The sequence below is a fragment of the Lepeophtheirus salmonis genome, chromosome 1, assembly GCF_016086655.4.
Source record: "Lepeophtheirus salmonis chromosome 1, UVic_Lsal_1.4, whole genome shotgun sequence".
Lineage (NCBI taxonomy): Eukaryota > Metazoa > Arthropoda > Copepoda > Siphonostomatoida > Caligidae > Lepeophtheirus > Lepeophtheirus salmonis.
Window position 1 is genome coordinate 22,457,317 of NC_052131.2, and position 19,243 is coordinate 22,476,559.

Consider the following 19,243-nt stretch of genomic DNA (forward strand, 5'->3'; position numbering starts at 1 on the left):
ATTAATGAAACACGAGTACTGATACTTGGTTTAAAAAATAGTACTTATGAATACTTAAGTATTTTTGACATAAAATCATAAAAGCTATTATTTCCCTTACTTCGTTTAAAAATGTTTGAAAAATAATAAATATTTATATCAGCTGTAATAGGAATGTACTTGTACGGAATAAATGTTGATAATGGAAGTCTTTGAGTTTAAACGTATTATCTAGCAATTTTATTAAAATAAAGTTAGTTAGCAACAATTTTCAGTTCTCGCTAAAAATTTACAAGCATTACGAATGACGCAATTGCAACGGATGACGTCATCAGAAAAATAAAAGAGAGAGAGAGAGAGTTACTTAATAAATCTGCTGTGTTTGAATAACATCAAATTGTTATTTAGTTGCATTGGTTAGGAAATTTACAATTGCTACTGATTTGTTGAAATATGAAAAGTGTCTTCAATCTGACAATATTATAGATTATCTCCTTTGCAAGGAATTCATAAGCTAACTTCCAGCAATGTACTTCGTATAAACGTAGACTTAACTCAGAAAGTGGGGCTGAGAAAAAATAATAAATAAATTTATTCTTCTCTTCACAGTACTTCTACTGAATTACATTGCAGGAACTTATAAATAAAGTTGATAATATTTTAGAGAAAAACACGTGCAAGTAGAAGGGGGGAGAAAGACTTATGGTATTATTGTTTAAAATACGGATGTGATTATCAGCTGCCTACTTTATTATGATTTTTGAGGGTATAACAAAAGTATTTATTAGCAAAATGTTTAATGAAGATATACTACGTATAATTGACTTAGACGTTTTTTATCCGTTACAGTAGATTTGAAATCGTCACAGTCCATGATATTGTAATTCATTATGAACCTTATTCACAGAATAATAGCTTATGAAACGACAAAGTAGAGAATTTCGAAATATATTTGAAGTTCTAAGTTTAAAAAAGAAGCCTTTAATTAAATATAATCTACATACTAAAAAATATACCATCATACATTTATGTTAAATATACAAAATTAAACAATTGTAACCATATAACTAATAACAATAAATTATATATACAGAATATTGAAATAATAGATTGATCCAAATAATATTTTCTTGTTCTGACATCGGAATCCAGTTAAATGTGTCATAACTTTAAGTTGCTAAACACAAGCCCGACGTGGAGTTTAATCAAAAAGATCATCACCCTTTTTTCATAATGTGGAAGTTGCTATATACAATTGTGCACATGATAGATATATCTCAACGGATGAGACCTAAATAATTATTAATATATAATATATATATAGTATATGTCAAAATCATAAAATTAGACAATAAATATACTAATAAAAAATATTAGAAATAAATCCATCTTAAAGATTTAGAGCAAAAGCTAATTATGTAGTATTGTCCGTGGATATTACTCCTTACTAAGAGCATCAAAAAAGATATTTTTCCCGTTATTTATGCTTATATAACAACATACTATTATCATGAAGGATATACACAATTGCTAATTATAATGTTACACTCAATGTAACTACCCCCGTTGTTGTGACCATTTAAGCAGTTGTTTTTGCCTTTTATGAGTTTTCTGAACACCATTTCTTGGAGCCTATCAACCATAGCTAAGCCTTAAGTGATAAAAAAAAGTAATATTTATTGACTATGTAATATTGGAAAACCTAATTATCATACTCAAGTCTTTAAGTGAAGAAACTAGTCTCAGCCAAACTAGTTGCGAGCCATCCAAAGCTACTACTCCCGTTGTTGGGACCATTTAAGCACTTTTTTTTGCCATTGAATGAGTTGTGTATGATAATTCTTGATAACTTTGGCTAAAATAGAATCATATTTAGGGTTAGATTAAAAGAAAATTGAATACTTACTGTGAGATAGTACAAAATTCAGAGTTCCATTTCGATATTCGTAAATACTTTTTACTGATAACTTGATAGTCATTAGGTGTGGATGACTCCAAACATTTTTATATGTATTTCTATAAATGGCATTAGTACCAACATCCTCCATTAATTTAATGATGGTTCCTTAGGAAGGGATAGGTTTACCCGTGTATTTCTTCATAAATTTTTTGAACGTAGATGATTAGCAATGGATAAGGTTATATAACATACAATAAGCATCTTTGTGAGATCAGAGTTAAAGTGTGACTTGATGCATTCATCATTAACTTGATTTTATAGATGAATATCCATGCTCTTGATATGAGATGAGGATAATGAGTGGTGTGGAATTCTAGACAGGGGACTAAAAGCACATTTATATCGACAAATCCGACAAACCATCTGTTTCTCATCCGGTAAGTATTTTCCAAATTCCTGGGCCTCCATTTTCAGAAATCCAGACAGAAGGCGACGTTATTTTAGGCATTTTATTCAGTTCTCTATCGACTATCCCCATCTAATATAATATTAATATTGAATAATAAAGACGGGAATGATAACGTTCTTGATTGATAGAAGAAGATGTATACTATTTAATCAATGATGCCATGCGTATTTATTTGTTTCTCCTCGCACGCTTTTCTATTCTTACCAAAATTATAACCCTTACTTATAAATTACTTAAATACCTCAAACAAATTAGCTTTGTACTTGTATTCAAAATGTCATTCAAGTACTTGTATTGAACTCAAGTGCATTTAAACGTACTGGAAAGTACATATATTCTAATGATAGGGATAGAAACTGAGGTTGTAGTTTGTTATGAAGTTAATTGTATTCGGGGGAGGAGAGGGGGGCATGAGTTTATAAGATGATAATACCGAGCACTGAATGAGTTTCCTTTAATTTAAGAGTCAATATTTGTATTAGTAAGAAAAAAGATTAAATATGTTGGTAGTTAAACAGAAAAGAAAGAAGAAAATGTTTAAGAAAACAGAGGAAATGATCATTTCTCCTTTACTCTTGGGCCAAGAAAAAAATGGAAGAGAAAGAAGAACAACTATACAAATAAATAGTTATCCGTTAGTTATTTGTAAAAAATATGAACTGTCGGCATGAACCCGAAATTGTACATGATAAGACTGACAATTTGAATTATGTTTGAGAGGAGAACAAAATAGCTTTAATCAGCTGAATCAGTTATTAGATCAGCTGAAATAGCTGTGAAAGGAAGGAAATAAACACAATTCCTACTCCATATCTAATAAGGATATAAAAAGGAATGGCTCCTACAATACAATTCAAAAAGCAAAAACCTTGTCATGGTCAAACTTATCCCCTGTGGTGGATGGACCTCAACGAGAAATATTTCATAAGGTGCCTAATTTGAGTAAAAACTAAGAAATTAAGTCTTCTCTCGGAATGTCGTTCATATAAAAAAGTGATACATTTTTTTTTTTTTTTTTTTTCAAAGACCCATAAAAATAATAAAAGACATCTGTGAAATGTAATTGAAATATATTAATATCTATCTTGAGCACAGAGCCAATGATTTAAAAAAAGTGACATACTAACTCCAAAAATAGGATTCTTAAATGTTTTACGTCTAATAATTTCAGCTAGGGCTCTCACTAATACTCGTACCTCTTCATTCATTTCTCTAAGCAGATAATCAGCATATTTCCTCATAAAAAACTTAAAAACGCCTGCATGTATAATTTTCCTAGTTTGATTTGTATTTACATTAAGAGGAGATTGAAAGTTTTGGGATTTATTCTCCACATAATCTCTCTAAGGTCGTTTCCATCATGTCAAACAAATGTTGTGTTTCTATCAAACTGAATCAACAAATATCTCCATATCACCCCAATCTTTGTGAGAAAAGGGTTTCCTTCTACTCATTATAAGAAATCCTTCCAAGGCTAAACTACTCGACCAAAGTAATGCTCTCTAACTCACGTTACTTTTTCTATGGCTGTGTAAATATATCTTGTCTATAACCTCATAATTAATGCGATAGTAAAGGCATTATGGAACAAGAATTATAACGCTTCTATTATTTGGTATCTACATATTTTATGTATTTTACTACTATAAAATAATCTGGGAGTATATTTCTCTTCATTAAGTTAAAAATTTTAAACGAGATTTATCCTCCCTAAGATCAAATATGAAATATACAAATTTAAAAAAAGCAATACGCGTATAAGTACAATTTAGTTATTCATTTATTTTATCACTTACATAAATATAGCTTTTTGGGACCTATCTGATAATTATTTTAGCACTATATAAATATTTGTATTTCCATCTTCAATATTAAACTTGAGAATATTTGACCTAATTGATATATGATGGACATAATTCATAGTCTAATTGTTGGAGTATATTTTCAATAAATATGTTTAAATCCAATTTGACAATAATAATTTTCTTCATTCATCAAAATGTCGTAATAGATTAATCATAAAAATTTAGTGATCACCTTCTTGGATACGAAAAAGACTCCTACTTTCCATCAATTTGTATAACAATGGCATTGAGAGTCATTATCGACTTCCATTTTTCAATGACAGAAGTTACTCCCAAATTGAAGTAATTACTATAAAGGAATTAGAGGTATGTAATTAATCATAAGGTCTGTATAGGACGAGTTCAGTCTTTTAAATGAAATTGATACCACTTATCAGTGAGATAGTTATGTTTAATATGTATATCAAGGATACTCAAGGACTTAGGTTGAATCAAAAAAATTCTTAGCGAAGAATATGAAGTAATGTTTAATTTAGGAGGAATACATTCAGGAGTTTCAATGAAGTAGATATGGATAGAGAATGATAACTCCTCTTGTTCCTTACATGCTCATGTATTTGAATTTTTCTTACTCTATATCGAATTCATTACTTCTCAGCTCTCCGAGAAGTCACCCTTGAGGCTAGGAGGCTGAAACTTTGCATGGGTACTTCTTTTGAAGCGGGTCTCTGCAAATACGGGGGATTAAAAAAATTAAAAAGGTATGTTAGTATTCGAAGTATACGACGATTCCATAAAAAAATTTGAAGCAACTTATGTATTCTAGAAACGATAATCTACGAGATTAGAAGTTACTATCCCGGTCTTTATATTAAAATGTATCTCCTTCGATTAAAGAGACGAGAGTTAAGGAGTGAGACAAAAATAGGGTTTAGAGGCGTGCTCGTAGGTTTGTCAAATGAAAAGATATGAATTCATTGAAACAAAGGGTGGATGTAAATCTATATTTACGAATGCTCCTTGGAAAAAATACATCTAAATCACAGATAGACCAGAGCTACCGAGCCACTCCATTCAATTCATAGTTGAGAAAATATTTTTGGCCTAAGAGGTTTTTTCGAGATTAATATTCCTGGTTGCTAAGATATCATTGGTTAAAAAGAACGTATGGATAAGCAAACGGAATTATTTTCCTTCAATACTATAATTTATCCCTACAAGAGGCTGAACAGTACCAACCTCCCCCTAGCGGAGGCATCCTAAGGCTTACAAATGACTTTTCTTGATAAAATTACGTGACTCCGCCCCTGCAGTTATACCCCTTAACATAAAGCATCTACCTATAAAACTCCAGTATAGCTCTTTTTCAAACTTTTTCAAATCTCCCGATATTTTTTAGAGTTTTGTTGTTGCTGCTGGAAGATTATATTCTTTAATAGGGCATGAGCGTTTGTAAACAAGACAATAGTGAGTAGCACCCTATTGCCGAATAATAATACAACTCCCTGAATTATAATCTATTAGGTAGAGAAGGACTTGAGACGAAATTCAGTGTCCTGTTGACAGAAGTCCTTAAATGTCATTACCTCATTATTATTTGAGACGTTATGACTAAGTGATAATTAAGTTAAAAGCATGCCTTAACGTAAAGGGGTTCTTCCAAAGATGAGTTGTTGGACAACCAAAGAAGTAAATTTTATCACCCGACTTTTTTTAAGAAATAAGAAACATCTAAAGTCCTCCTTGCTATTAGTCTTTGAATTAAATGTCAATTTGGATATAAATCGATTCAAACCAATCTATTCGTCTCCTTGCCTCAGTTCTCCATGTTTTTTGGAAAGAGTTTCTAGATGAGTATGGACTGTCTCCTCCTCATCTCATTGAGATGCTAATGTCAAAGAAGTTTAATACTCGGATTCTGTTTCTTTAGGGACCAAGAACTGACTTCCTTTTGGATAATAAGCTTTCATGATAATACGAATATAGTTCATTCATGAATTACTCATTGAAACGTAGTTGAGGAAAGTGACAGACATTTTAGCTCCTAAACAAAGACCACAACAACAATCAACATCTATAAAGAATTTATTTTCATACAATATATATAAATTTATAGGAGGCCTCAGATTTCTTGTAGAATGTAAAGAAATAACTATACTTTAATATTACGTTATAACTTTTCTGGCATTTTTGACTTAGATACTCAGAAATCATACTTACCAATTTGACTTTACTTTTTTAATGTTTATATTTAATACAAACATAATTATACCTAGATGGTCCTTTTAAATCTACTTATGTATTCGAAATCCATTTCAATTTGTTTATATAGTGTTTGCCCTGTAATTGTTTTTATAAAGTTAGGAGTAGAAATGTAATTATCTATTTTAGAATCCATTAGTTGTGGTTAACTTCAAATTAGCTGATTTAAGTTTTTTGATTTCTTGTTTGAATATTATAATATTTGTGAAAACTAGTACAAAAATAGTGATGATGAGGATTTCAACAGTTCTTCAAATATTTTTATTACAAATGGATAGGACCGTTTTTGATTATCAACAAAGTGGATTTTACTTACTTGTGATCAAGGAAAAAGAGATGGGACTGTATCTCGTTTCAAATGCCGATATGTTTTTCCTCCCAAGTAAGCTAGAGTTTGCCTTACCACTCAGAAATATTCTGGCTTGAAGTGTTGTTTACGTAACACAGAGTATTGTGATGGCATCCAGAGTGAACCATTAACATCTTCTCATCTAAGAGCAATCTGTTATTTAATTTTAATGATCCTCCTCTTGAGACCCAGGAATAACACAAAATGATGGGATATTTGTAAATTATAAACATCACTAACTTACAAGTCACAAATAACAAAATATTGAAATTCGCAAATATGAAATATTATTGATGAATAATTTTAATATAACTATTAAGTATTAACTATAAATCTTATAAGTTATAATAACGTAATCATACAGTGGGGCCACACAACAGTTGACGCGACACTAGCACCCTCAAGCAATCCATACTTATATTAGGGAAAACGAGTTACACCACATTGCAGATAATATATAATTTTTAGTTTGCTCGTGGCCTATTGAAATCGTTATAACAGGAGAGAAATAGAAAAACAAGAGAGTTTTAAAAATATTCTAGGAATTTATTTTTATTTTGTTGAATAAGTTGCTGTGAGTTTTTTTTTTAATGTTCGTTCTGCATGGGTATTTTTTTTTTTTTTTTGAATGGATGTACGTTTATAACATAGGTTAAAATTAAAAACTTTTTACATATTCAGAAAAGTTTTAATTCATTTATTTTTCGGGTATTTTATTTATTTCCTCTTCTTTTTGTGTGCTGTTTGAAGTTTGTCTTCGATTTTTTTTTTTTTTTTCAAATTTCATAAATAACTCTGTTTTTCCTTTTTGTCACTATTAATTTTTTTTAAGATTGTAAATCCTAAGCATTTTTTTGTGCGCGAGTTTTTTATAGCTGGGAGTCTGAAAAGTTTTTTCTATCATATAAATTTTACAACGTACCTGTTCAGTGCTCATTGGTTCTAAATACTAATATTCTAAAATTGATGCACGCAACTTTTTAATCTCAAAATATCCTCAGATACTACATTTATAATATAATATTTTTTTGGACTTAAGGTGGGTTTTCACATCTATCATTCCTGTACACTTAATAAGAGCATAGACAATAAATTTTAAGTTCTAGGCATATTACAATCTTCAAACCTCAACAACTTTTCCTTTTGAGTGATATAAAATGTTTTTTCTATTTAGAAGTGAAGATGTGATCATTAATTGAACATTGGAAAAAAGAAAATTACTCACGTGTCATGTTCTCCCCCAAACAAGAAAAATATAAATATTATCACTTCTTTATTTTGTCAGGGAGAGGTGTTAAGGATTGAAAATTATTGTATGCAAAGTTCTGAGATATAAACAACGTCTACACGCATGATACATGTGGTAACCCTGTTTTTTAATCTTGACATTATGGACATAAATATATATTCATATAGTCATTTAAAATTGTCTTGCAAAAATCTACCTTTAAATGTCAATTTCTTAAAAAAACACAACCACAACAAAATAGTCCAACTTTGATTAAACATATTTTAATTTCCATTTCTAAATTTGATTAATATCGATAAGAAGCCATTTTTTAAACATATTTTTCCAACATCTACATGATTTAGTATTTGTAAGACAAATTGAATTAATATAGATTATAAGCAAATATTTCCAAATGTTAAATAAATATTTCTATTACTAATATATCTCTTTTCCAATTAAGAAAATATCATTTAAGTACAAAAAAAATAGAAGTCTAATAAAAATTATAGTTTATCGTAGAGTAAAGATTTAGAATTTAGTATATATAAAAAATAAAAAAACACAACTTCATTTATTTAAAAAATAAAAAATAAACCTTAAAATAATATTTTAAAAGTTATTGAAGATTTATTGTTTGAAATATATTTTGAATATTTATTAAATTAACAAAAGTTTATTGATATAATGCACAAAAACAGAAATATGTTGACTATTATATTGTACATATAGTCCCACCTTTATTAAGTTTTCAGGCAAGGGGAATTTGAAAAAAACACAACCACCTAATGGTGGTGTCCTCTTAAACCAGGTTTCCTATTTTTTAACTAGTCTAAATTTAAAAACTGGATATGCCCACTTAATGCGAAACACGCTTAAAACAGGTGGTAGTTAAACCAGTTTTTATTGTAATTCATAAGGCTTGTTGAATTTTACGCAGAATTTACTCAAGTACTCATCGAAAAAAAAGAGCATGCTTTCCACTTATTTGTTTTTAATTGTCAAAATATTCAAAATCTATTTAATGGAGACATTTAAGAAATGTGGTAAATATTTTATTAATACTTATTTATTTATATTAAGAAAAACCATTTACTATATACTTCATTATTTAACTTCTTAAAAAAAAAATTACGAGGGCACCATCAGAAATATATCATTTATAGATATTTCTTTTTTTTTCAATCAATATTTCAATTACCCAAAACTCAAACTCGCTAGTTTGACCTTCCTAATAAGATAATAAAACTCTTTAACACATCTATCGAGATATCCCTAAAGTCCCGAATGATCAGATTTAAGACTATAATTAAAATAATTTCTTAATCTTTCATTGACTCATATGCATGTATATGATTAAGAACATTTTTAAAAAATCATAGGGGAAATATTTGAAAAATAAATTGATATTTTGTGAAGTTTAGAAAAAAATACTCTTCTATGGGAATTTAAATTCTTTGTTTCTGAAAATAAGAGAAATGACATAACTTTCAAGCACCATTTCTTTCTTTTAAAGAAAAGATATTTGATCATATATTTTTCTTCTTAAAAGGCACGAATAACTTATTTATGTGTTATTAAATCAAAGGAACACAAATTTACTCATTAAGTTATTCAAAAGTGTCACTTCTACTCAGATTAAAAATACTCGTAATTTGAGGTTTTACTGCTCCCCATTAATTTCCTGGCCCGTTCTCGTCCTCCCATTGTATTTCTTATTTACTATTTATGAAAATGAGTCAGAAGTAAGTAAAAATTATAAAACTTTGTATGATAAAATAAAAATATGGGAAGTGGTGGTCACTTCATTAGCAGGAGAAACTAGGGAAAATGTTATTATTATTTTTTTTTTACTTCTTTCTAAATAGCTCGTCTTTTGAGGAGAATAACAAAAAAAATATATATTTCAAAAAAATAAAAAAGTTTTTTTTTATTGCCCCATTACTAACCATTCAAAGAGCACTTTAGTGTGTCCTGAAATGTCTTTTAGTCAAGTATACATTTAAAAAGCCACCCCTGACGTCAGAAATAAGAAAGATGCAGGAATTTGAGGTCCCTTTCTTAGCAATCAAGTGACAGGATTTTAATTTTCTGCTCACTTGATTAATTGGAACAGTCAAATGATCATTATATTATGTATGTTACTATGCACATCTATTCATTTGTAAATATATTTGAAAATTGTTAAAAAATGTTGGGGGAAAGAAAATATATAAAAATAAATTCAAATTAGGGAAATTTCCTTTCAATTGATGAAGCGCCTCGATTGACATATGTATGTATGTTAATATTCGTAATGTGCTAGTTTGTTCAGACGAGTTAGTTTGAATCTTTTCTATAACTATATATGTATAGACTTTGATGTTTAGAATCTTGAACTTTGCATTGTGGCTCATCACTTTTCGCATTGATTAAAGTATACTTCAACGTTCACAGTATTCTCTTGTATAATATCTTCTTTTTTTCTCTCTTTTTTTTTTTTTTCATAATCCAGATTTGCTCAAGTTTTGATCATATTTTATTGTTCAAATACAGTTCTATTTGAGATGCCCACTACCACAAGTTTCCCGATAGACATTGGAACAGTTTGAAGAATGGGACAAAACTATAAAACGTATTGTGAGAGTTGAATAACTTTGGAGAATCAATCGTACGCCCATTTTGGACAGGATATAAGCCACTACATTTGCAGTGGACCTTGCTCAACCATGCCCTCAGTTACTAATTATTTTCCTCCTTATCCCTGCCCAGATTGATATTTGAGCCCCGTGTAATCTGTTTTGTATAGGGCCCTAGAATAGCTATGGTCATCTTGGTGGCATTCTCCTTTTATAGTGATGCATCGATCAAATAATAATGAAACAGTTAAGAAAATATATATAAAGCTGCCCCTTTTCCTGTATCCTTCTTTAACATTAAAATTTTTATTAGAACATTCTAAAAAATTAAAAAGTGAATAATACAACACAATTTTGTTAATGTTCTTAGGGTAGATAGATTTTATAACACTTTCTTAAAATATCCTCGATGATAATCACTGTGCCTCAACAATGGTGGACTATTATTGTTTATTATTCCCATTTTCAGATTCATTACAAAAAATATTTTTTTAGCTTTTTCGTCTTATCATATTAGCATCACTATGTATTCGGCGCTTTGAAGAGGAATGTGTAGCTTCAGGACTTTTGAATGGATCAACATGAAGTTTCATGATTGTATTTTCTTGACTATCCCTCAGCCATACGTGATTTAGTGTCTGTGTCACATTTGGTCTTTTTGTACACTAGGTCGTCGATACTAAAAGAAATGTCTGCATTCACATCTGTCTTTTGAAAATCTAAATATTTTACTTCTTAAAAAAATAACAATAAATATTAGATCCTCACCCACATTTTCAAATGTAGATATTCGCATCAACATCTGCATAACCATACTTATAGATATTCGATATTTTTTTAACATTCAATTGGGAACAGTAAGCAAAGAAAAGCGTTATCCTTCCAAAGTAGCATCCCTTTTTTACATTAGATACACTTTCATCATAAACCAAAATGATAAAAGTAGATACTATATGTCAAAGAGGGAAATCATTCAAAGAGAAAAGTTCCAGATGCTTATTGATTTAGTTATCTTTATTAATATGGTTCCTTGAACAGTAAAAACTCTCAATTTTACAATGAGCTATAGTTCCACTTGTGCGATTTATAGTCAAGTCAAATTGATGCCTCTAATTATTTTTTAAACTCTTATATTCTGATCAAATGCAAATATTATTTACACAAAAAATTTTAATAGTTCCAAATGGTTACCCAGTATTTTTCAAGAAATCTTTTATGTGAGCCTACATCCATTGATATAGATATGCCCTACAGATAAAATAAAACATAAGTAAATTAAACACATTGTGCGCAAGACTGAGTCATTGATTTTAGCGACCATAAGGGAAATTATACACAATGGGGTATGATTGAGAGTGGTACAATCTTGCGGGAAAATAGTACAACTCCTGAATGATCATATTATTTGTTAATTAAAAATCCAAATTGTATTTGTGGTGGATTTTATAATTAAAGGTTATTGAAATGAAATATTGTCTTTTAGGTGAAGGGGAATGAAAGAAAGGCAAAAATGATATCACTTTAATCTATTATTCATTTTCCAATCTGATTTTATATTACAGATGCTTCATTTTAAATCTATTATTGCAAAGCCCGGCTTTAGAGTACTATAAATGTGCAGACCCCTTTTTTTCCTTTTTTTAAAGCTCAATTATTTTTGTAGAAAATTATAATCTACTTTGTTTTTTGAAATTTCACTTTTAGAAGAAAAAAATTGTGAGTCATTTTATTAAAATGTCTTTTCATAGAAAAATTCATCTTTTTATTTATTGTAAGCCTTTTTCTAGATCAAAGTCCTTCTCAGTGTATAGAATTGGGTTTCAAAGAAAATGTATCGAGCACGGACCTCGAGCAAATACTTCCTAATCCTTTCTTCAAACTGAGCCTGACTGCCAAATCAAAATATCCTCTGACCCCAATATATTTTTCTTTCTCTATTATATATGTTTACCATTCGATTTAGTTCATTTTTTCTCACAAGGTGTCACGACAGTGTTTTTCTTATTAGAATTTCAACATCTATGGGTGTATGTTATGATCAATGGGGCTTTACTACTTATGGACTCTTTATTTATGAGCGCAATCATAATATATAATGAAGAAAGGATTATTTTTTTACCAGCAACGCTAAAAAAATCAAATTTATTTACTCAATATTTTTATATTTAAAAAAAAGCAACAACAAACAAGCTCTTTTTTTTTCTTAAATATATGGTTCTTTTTCTTTTTTAGGAGTAAAAAAGAAGAAGATTATTGTAATATATGATTTTTCTTATCTAATAATTTTTTGGTCGAGGGTTTTACCAGCAACAAAATTTATTTGTTTAAAAAATATATTATAAAGAAAGAAAGGCCTGATATTTATCTCTTCTGATTAATTTATGTATTTTCCATGCTCTATCTAAAGGTTCTTGTTTATTATTTAGGTGTATATCTATTGGTTTTAGCCATGAGCTCCCTTGTTGACATTTAATGTCTTAGAATTTATATACAGTCCTTGCTATAATTGTTTTTTCTATTAATATTATTATGTAATATACTCGAATATATATATATATATGTATGAACTTTTTAAATGTCAAGAAAATTATGAAAACAATTAAAATTAAAAAAAAGATGCTTTTTATTTTTTATAATTGATATTTAGAAGTGGATTTTTTAAATCCTAGTAGTAGGGTTATTTTTTTTCTAATAGGAATATTTTCAATTAATTAATTATTTATATATTTTTGAAATTAAAAATATGTTTTGTTGATTAGTGTTCCATGAAAATTAAAAATACATTTCTGATTTTCATAAAACACTAATCAACAAAATTATGTACTTGCATTGAGATGGTCTTATTGTTTTTACCTCGAAAAAAGTATAAGAATAACTTTTATTACCCAAATTTCTTCTTTTGTGTCCTGCTGAGAATAACCCTTCTTATATATACCTTCAATAAACTTTATAGTTTAATAAAAGTATACAAATATATATTTCATGCAACAAATCTTCAATAACTTTAAATATATTATTTTTAAGGTGATCTTTTTTATGATGAAGTTGTAAGTCAAAGCTTCAAGACAAATTATGTTTAAATTATTGAGATCCATGATGAGGAATTTATTAGACTTTTGGGTTACTTAAATGACTTTGATTCAGAAAAAGATACATTAATAATTACAATATTTTTTAATCTGGAAACATTTTCCTAAAACCTATGTTTTAAACATTTTTCTTTTATTATTTAGTCCAAGGGGAAAACTATTACGAACAATGTAAATTTAAAAAGTCAAAAAAATCACAAAACATAGTCTTCATAGGTTAAAGGTTGAAATTAATTAAATATGATTAATAATAATTTTAATTCTCACGTTTGATGGTATTGATCCATAACTTCCTTCTATTTATGTTTTCTAGAAAGGTAAATATCTTGATGGACAATAACTTTGGAAATGAATTATCTGTAGCTGATCCATTTTTACAAGACACTTATCTATAAATGACCATTATGAAAAATAATTGCAATTGGTTATTGGAAAATTATACTCAATGACAAAACTAAGTATTGTGCCCACTAAATATAACACGTCCAAGACTTTTTAAATATGAATGCATATATGGAAGGTGACAATTTTTAGCCAATCAGCAACGAAAATGAAAAAAATATGTCCACGAGTGTCTTATCTTTTTTTTTTTTTTGAGTTATTTATTCAGATCTAATGCAAAAAAAAAAAATCCATCATTTTTTTGTTTTTTTCCTTGCATGATTGTTTATCAATCCATGTGTTCATTCTTAAAGGCAGTGAATGATCGCTGGGGTGATGTTGAAAAATCCATTAACATCCAAATTAGTTTATTTTAGTCAATTTATTATTAAATATAGATTCAACCTCTTTTTTTTTTTTTTATCTTTCTTGCCTATGTAGTGGTTGGGATATATATTTTAATATTATGTTGGTAGGTAGGTGATAAAGAATAGAAACAGAAAAAGGGAATGATCAAAAGAATTTTAGAGGTTAGAAAAAAATCTAGGTATATAAATATATAACATAAAAACTTTTCAAATAATAATTAAAAATAAACTTTTCCCCTCTCCATTTTCTTCCCCCGCTCTCACACACACAAACATTATTCAACCTACAACTAATACTAAACCTCTTCCAAATAACTAACCAACAACCAACCTTGGATCAATCTATCTATCTATACTTAGAAAATAAAGGTGTAACAATAATAATAAAATAACTTTGATATCCGATATTATCTAAAGTCCTTTGAAATTTGATGAATGACATGGTGGAATAAAAAAAAAACTTTTTAATATACTCTCACCATTGAAAAAGTTAATTGAAATTGGGAGAAGTGGGAGGAATCCCATACTGTGTCTTGCCCTCCATTCTTTTCTTTTTGTAATTTATATAGTCCAGAAAAATATGTCTGCTTTTATATTCTTTTTGTATAATATAAAAATATCTAGCTATGCTAGGTAGCTAGGTAGGCAGGAGTACGACTATACATAATCAAAAAGATGATGTAAAAAAATAAATTAAACAAAAATTTGTCAAAATTTGAAAGGACTCTTTCATTAAATATATCGTTACATAGGTTGTAGAAAAGTTAATATATTATACATATATATCTACCCTTTGTATGTGAATAGATAGCACAGAGGGGAAGAAGAACCAAGGAGTGAAAAATCGTAAAGCCGCATAATCCACCAAATTAAATTAAATAATAATCTTATACACACCCATTTTGATTTAAATACTCTCTCACTCTATGGATCAAATAAATATAGTTTGAAAGATTTATTTTTTATTTACACATATATATGTAACGGAAAGAAAGCGTTGCATTCACGAAATATTAATAGTTATATATATAAAGTGTATAGAGACTTTTGAAGGCTTTCTAATTTTAATACTCACACTATTAATTAAGAAGAAGTATATGGTTGTTCATTTTGTCTTAGATGTAAAGGACATGTATATATATAGAAAAATACATATATACATAGGTTTCTGTCAAAAGAAGAGGTGGAAAAGAACTTATGTATATATGTGGTGGATCAAATTAAAACAATCTTGAACAAATATCAAGAAAATGAGAAAATCCATTTTTTTTATATATTTCATAAATAGGTATATTACAAGCCGCTATTTCAAAGACATCCTTGAGTCAATTATAGTCTTTGTTTTCAAATTTGTGGTAGGAGTTAAGATAACCAAGAACTTTGGCTATAGCTTAGAACCTTTATTTGATTTAAGCACATTCAACCAAATTATTACTATAAATAAAGTTGTGTCTGAGCTCTCTTAATCATTATGTAGCCGCCCTTAGCCGCAATGATGACTTCCAGGGGGTGCAAGAAGGCCTAGCCCCTGCTACAGATGTAGTACTCTGTCATGGTGTCCCAGTGCTCTCTGACAGTGGCATTGAGAGCCTCGGAGTTTGGATGACGGACACTGCAGGTCTTCATCTCGGTATGCACCTAAAAGATGTAGTCGATGATTTTGGCATCAGGGGTCAAAGGGGCCAAAAAGAGTATAAAATCATTTACAAGACTCATTGAAAAGAGTCTTGTAAAGGAAGAAATGGGTTTCTTTTATTGCTGGTGTCAAAAGTGGCCTCTGCAACCTCGCAAGGGTCTTTCAACCCAATTTTTTGACAGCTCTCTGGACAGATCTCTTTCATGAGCCCTCAAGGCCTTAAGGGGATTGGCAGGGTATGTTTTATTTAGCACTTAGGCCTTCTTAGTAGACCCTTCCATCCTCTCCAACGTTTTGGACTGGTTGACGGCGTAGAGGATGGTCCTAAATACGCCCAACTGTTTGTTGTGTGCGAATGGAAATTTGTCGATCACGTTCAAATGTTATTTTTCTCGACTTGTACGTAAGCTAGACAACTCACTCAACTCAACCTTCATTGATTTATTAGCAAGTGTTCAGATTTATATAGACCACCCAAAATGTCATATATACTTTACAGAAGAAATCATCCCTAAATTTGAGACACAATCTCTCTTTAGTTCCTCCTATCAATAGAGATATGCCATTTGTTAATGGAAAGAACAACAAATAAAAAGTTCTGATATTGTAAAACAAGAGAATGAAAAGGAACAGGAGGCACCCGGAGTAACTGCTTTTGACATCTCCTATATCGTATTTTTTTTACTACATACATATATTTATACAATAATTGAAATACTTTTATTTTTCAAAAAGGAAAAAGAGAAATTGTTTTGTAAAGAAAAGAAATTAACTAAATAGCAGAGAGGGGGGAGGGGTTGCAAGAAACTGGGTTTTTGTTCTTTTTCTAGATATTGGTCCTATCTTTATTGTAGTTATTTTATGGCTTACTAATATTTTTTTTTCCTTTCTGGAATATTAAATAAAAACCTTTCTTTTCTATACATACAATTTGGCAATTTAACAGAACTCAATTCTTGGAACGTCCACAGGCTGAAACCCACATTTGTTATTGTAATTTAAACCGTACAGTACGAAAACAGTCATTGAATGCTTCAACATACATTATGTCGATTATATGTCTAATTAGAATACACGGTAAAAAATAATTTAAGAAAATATCTGTTAAAACTTATATATGAAGTGAGTATTTGTATTTATCCTTATAACGTCACACGTATTATATTTGGTTGGAATCGCGCAATTTGAGCAGTTGGACAATTGTTTGATCTAAAACTGTATGGATGCAATTGAAAAAGTATAATTAATCAATGGATCATTAAACAGACAAAAAAAGCAAATTTCTTACTCTTCCCCCTTCCAATGTTGAAAATGTATTGCCTCATCGAAAAAGGGTTTATGAAAAATTTAAAATCAAATTTTTGGTTGTGCTATATCCAGAAAATCATTCATTTTATTTCAAAAATCTGTAAAAAAAGTCAGATAGTACCTTTCAATGAAAAAATCCTCATTTTATAGACAAAAGCTCAAAACTTTTATTTAAAAGACCTCGAGTATCTTTAATTTTGACCAATTTAAAAAACAAAGAAATATTTTGTCTCTAAAAATGAGCAAGGATTCAGTTTTCAAAATATCATATAATTTTGAACATGGATGAGCCTTTTAGGTATTATTAAGCTCTAATTTTGTATGTTTTTTTTTTTTTTTTACGTTAGCTCACTTATAAATATCATTGTACTCAGATTTTAACTTTTGAAGTTGATATATTGCCCTGGAAGCTATATATTGTTCAATAAGTTGATCTGTTGACATTAATGTAAATGTTTCAATTCTTCCTTTTTCTAAATTAGTAAGAATAGCAATGACAAAAATCAAAGTTGAATAATGGGTTTTTTGGAAACTGTCTTTCAATGTTCCAGAAAAACTTTTTAGAACCTAATGGATTTTATCATTCTACTAATGATGAATTAAATCCAGTTGAAGATAAAGATAGCTTGGCTAGTCCTGCAAATAAAAAAGAAGATTTTTCTATTAACATGGAGATAATAATTCCAGAAAGGGGAGGCTTATCAATATCGTAGTAGAAGGACTCTTCACCACCTCTTGCCTCCAGGGATATTGCTCAGGTTATTGTATTCTGTAATTGATAAATCAGTGACCCTCAAGATCCATTTTAAATATCATCTTATACAAAATTATATCCCTGCTGTAGATAGAGATAGCCTTGGGCTGTTGAGTGAAGAAGCTGGAATATCTCAAATATTGATTATGTATCAAAATAATCATTAAGAAATGTTCAATATATGATGATTGTTTGAAAATTTTTGTTGGAAATTAACTAAAATTAAATAATATTCTTCATGTTCAAGGTAATTGATTATTACTCATTATTTTTTTAATCGTAAAACACTTCCTTACAATTATTGTTAAGCTCTGAAAAATAGTTTGTAGTTAGCCAACTCTTCCAAACTATAAAATTATTATTCAATAAATTTAGAATTATTCACAGCATAAAAAAAGCTAGTTCTAATTGAAACAAATCAACAATCAGAATACTGATAGGGAGAAAAGAAGTAGGAACATCGACAGCTGACTACAAAATACGGAGTAAATTTTTGGTGCTAATGAGGTAACGCCGTGATAATCGATTTTATTTCTATATTTTTATCTTGCAACCTTATATTCCTAATATTTGATGTACAGATATCTCAGTTCACTGACGAACACTCAAACGGTTTTCTCAATGGTATTACACTTATAAAATACAAATTATAATTATTACTGAATGTAAAGAAAAGAATAATTATTGATTAATGAGCTGTGAACAGAATAAATCAATAAAATTGAAATTGAATATAAGGTTATTTTTCATAATATGAAAGCATGAACTAAATCAACCGATAATAAATTAAGTTCGTGGTATGTAAATAAATATTAGAACTTTTTTAAATCAGAGAAACATCAATATAATCATTAATTAAACTTATGTAGTAAATAATGCTTCATGTGTTATAATGAAATTTGAAAGATATATATTTGAAACAACTTTTTTATATAAGTCACAACCTCAACCCAAGGTCTAACTCTGGTCGTACAAGATTCAATAACAACATCTTCGAGATCAAGGACTAGCAATAGGTGAATTGCAGTCAAAGTCCTACCCGTGAGTGTGTTTCATACGCCCCGTGAAAATTATTTGGTAACAATAATAAAATAAAA

At 29.0% G+C, this 19,243-nt stretch overlaps 1 protein-coding gene and 1 long non-coding RNA gene across 2 annotated transcripts in view; one reads left to right on the forward strand and one right to left on the reverse strand.

The window, feature by feature from the left end:
- The window catches only part of LOC121120992 (uncharacterized), a 102,027-nt gene that overhangs the window by 53,976 nt on the left and 28,808 nt on the right, over positions 1 to 19,243 (forward strand). The window lies entirely within an intron of this gene.
- LOC139905682 (uncharacterized) lies at positions 912 to 3,849 on the reverse strand. The gene is made up of 3 exons (XR_011780666.1): positions 1,886 to 3,849; positions 1,695 to 1,834; positions 912 to 1,630 (listed from the first exon to the last, which is right to left on the reverse strand). It is a non-coding gene; the product is annotated as an uncharacterized lncRNA (long non-coding RNA).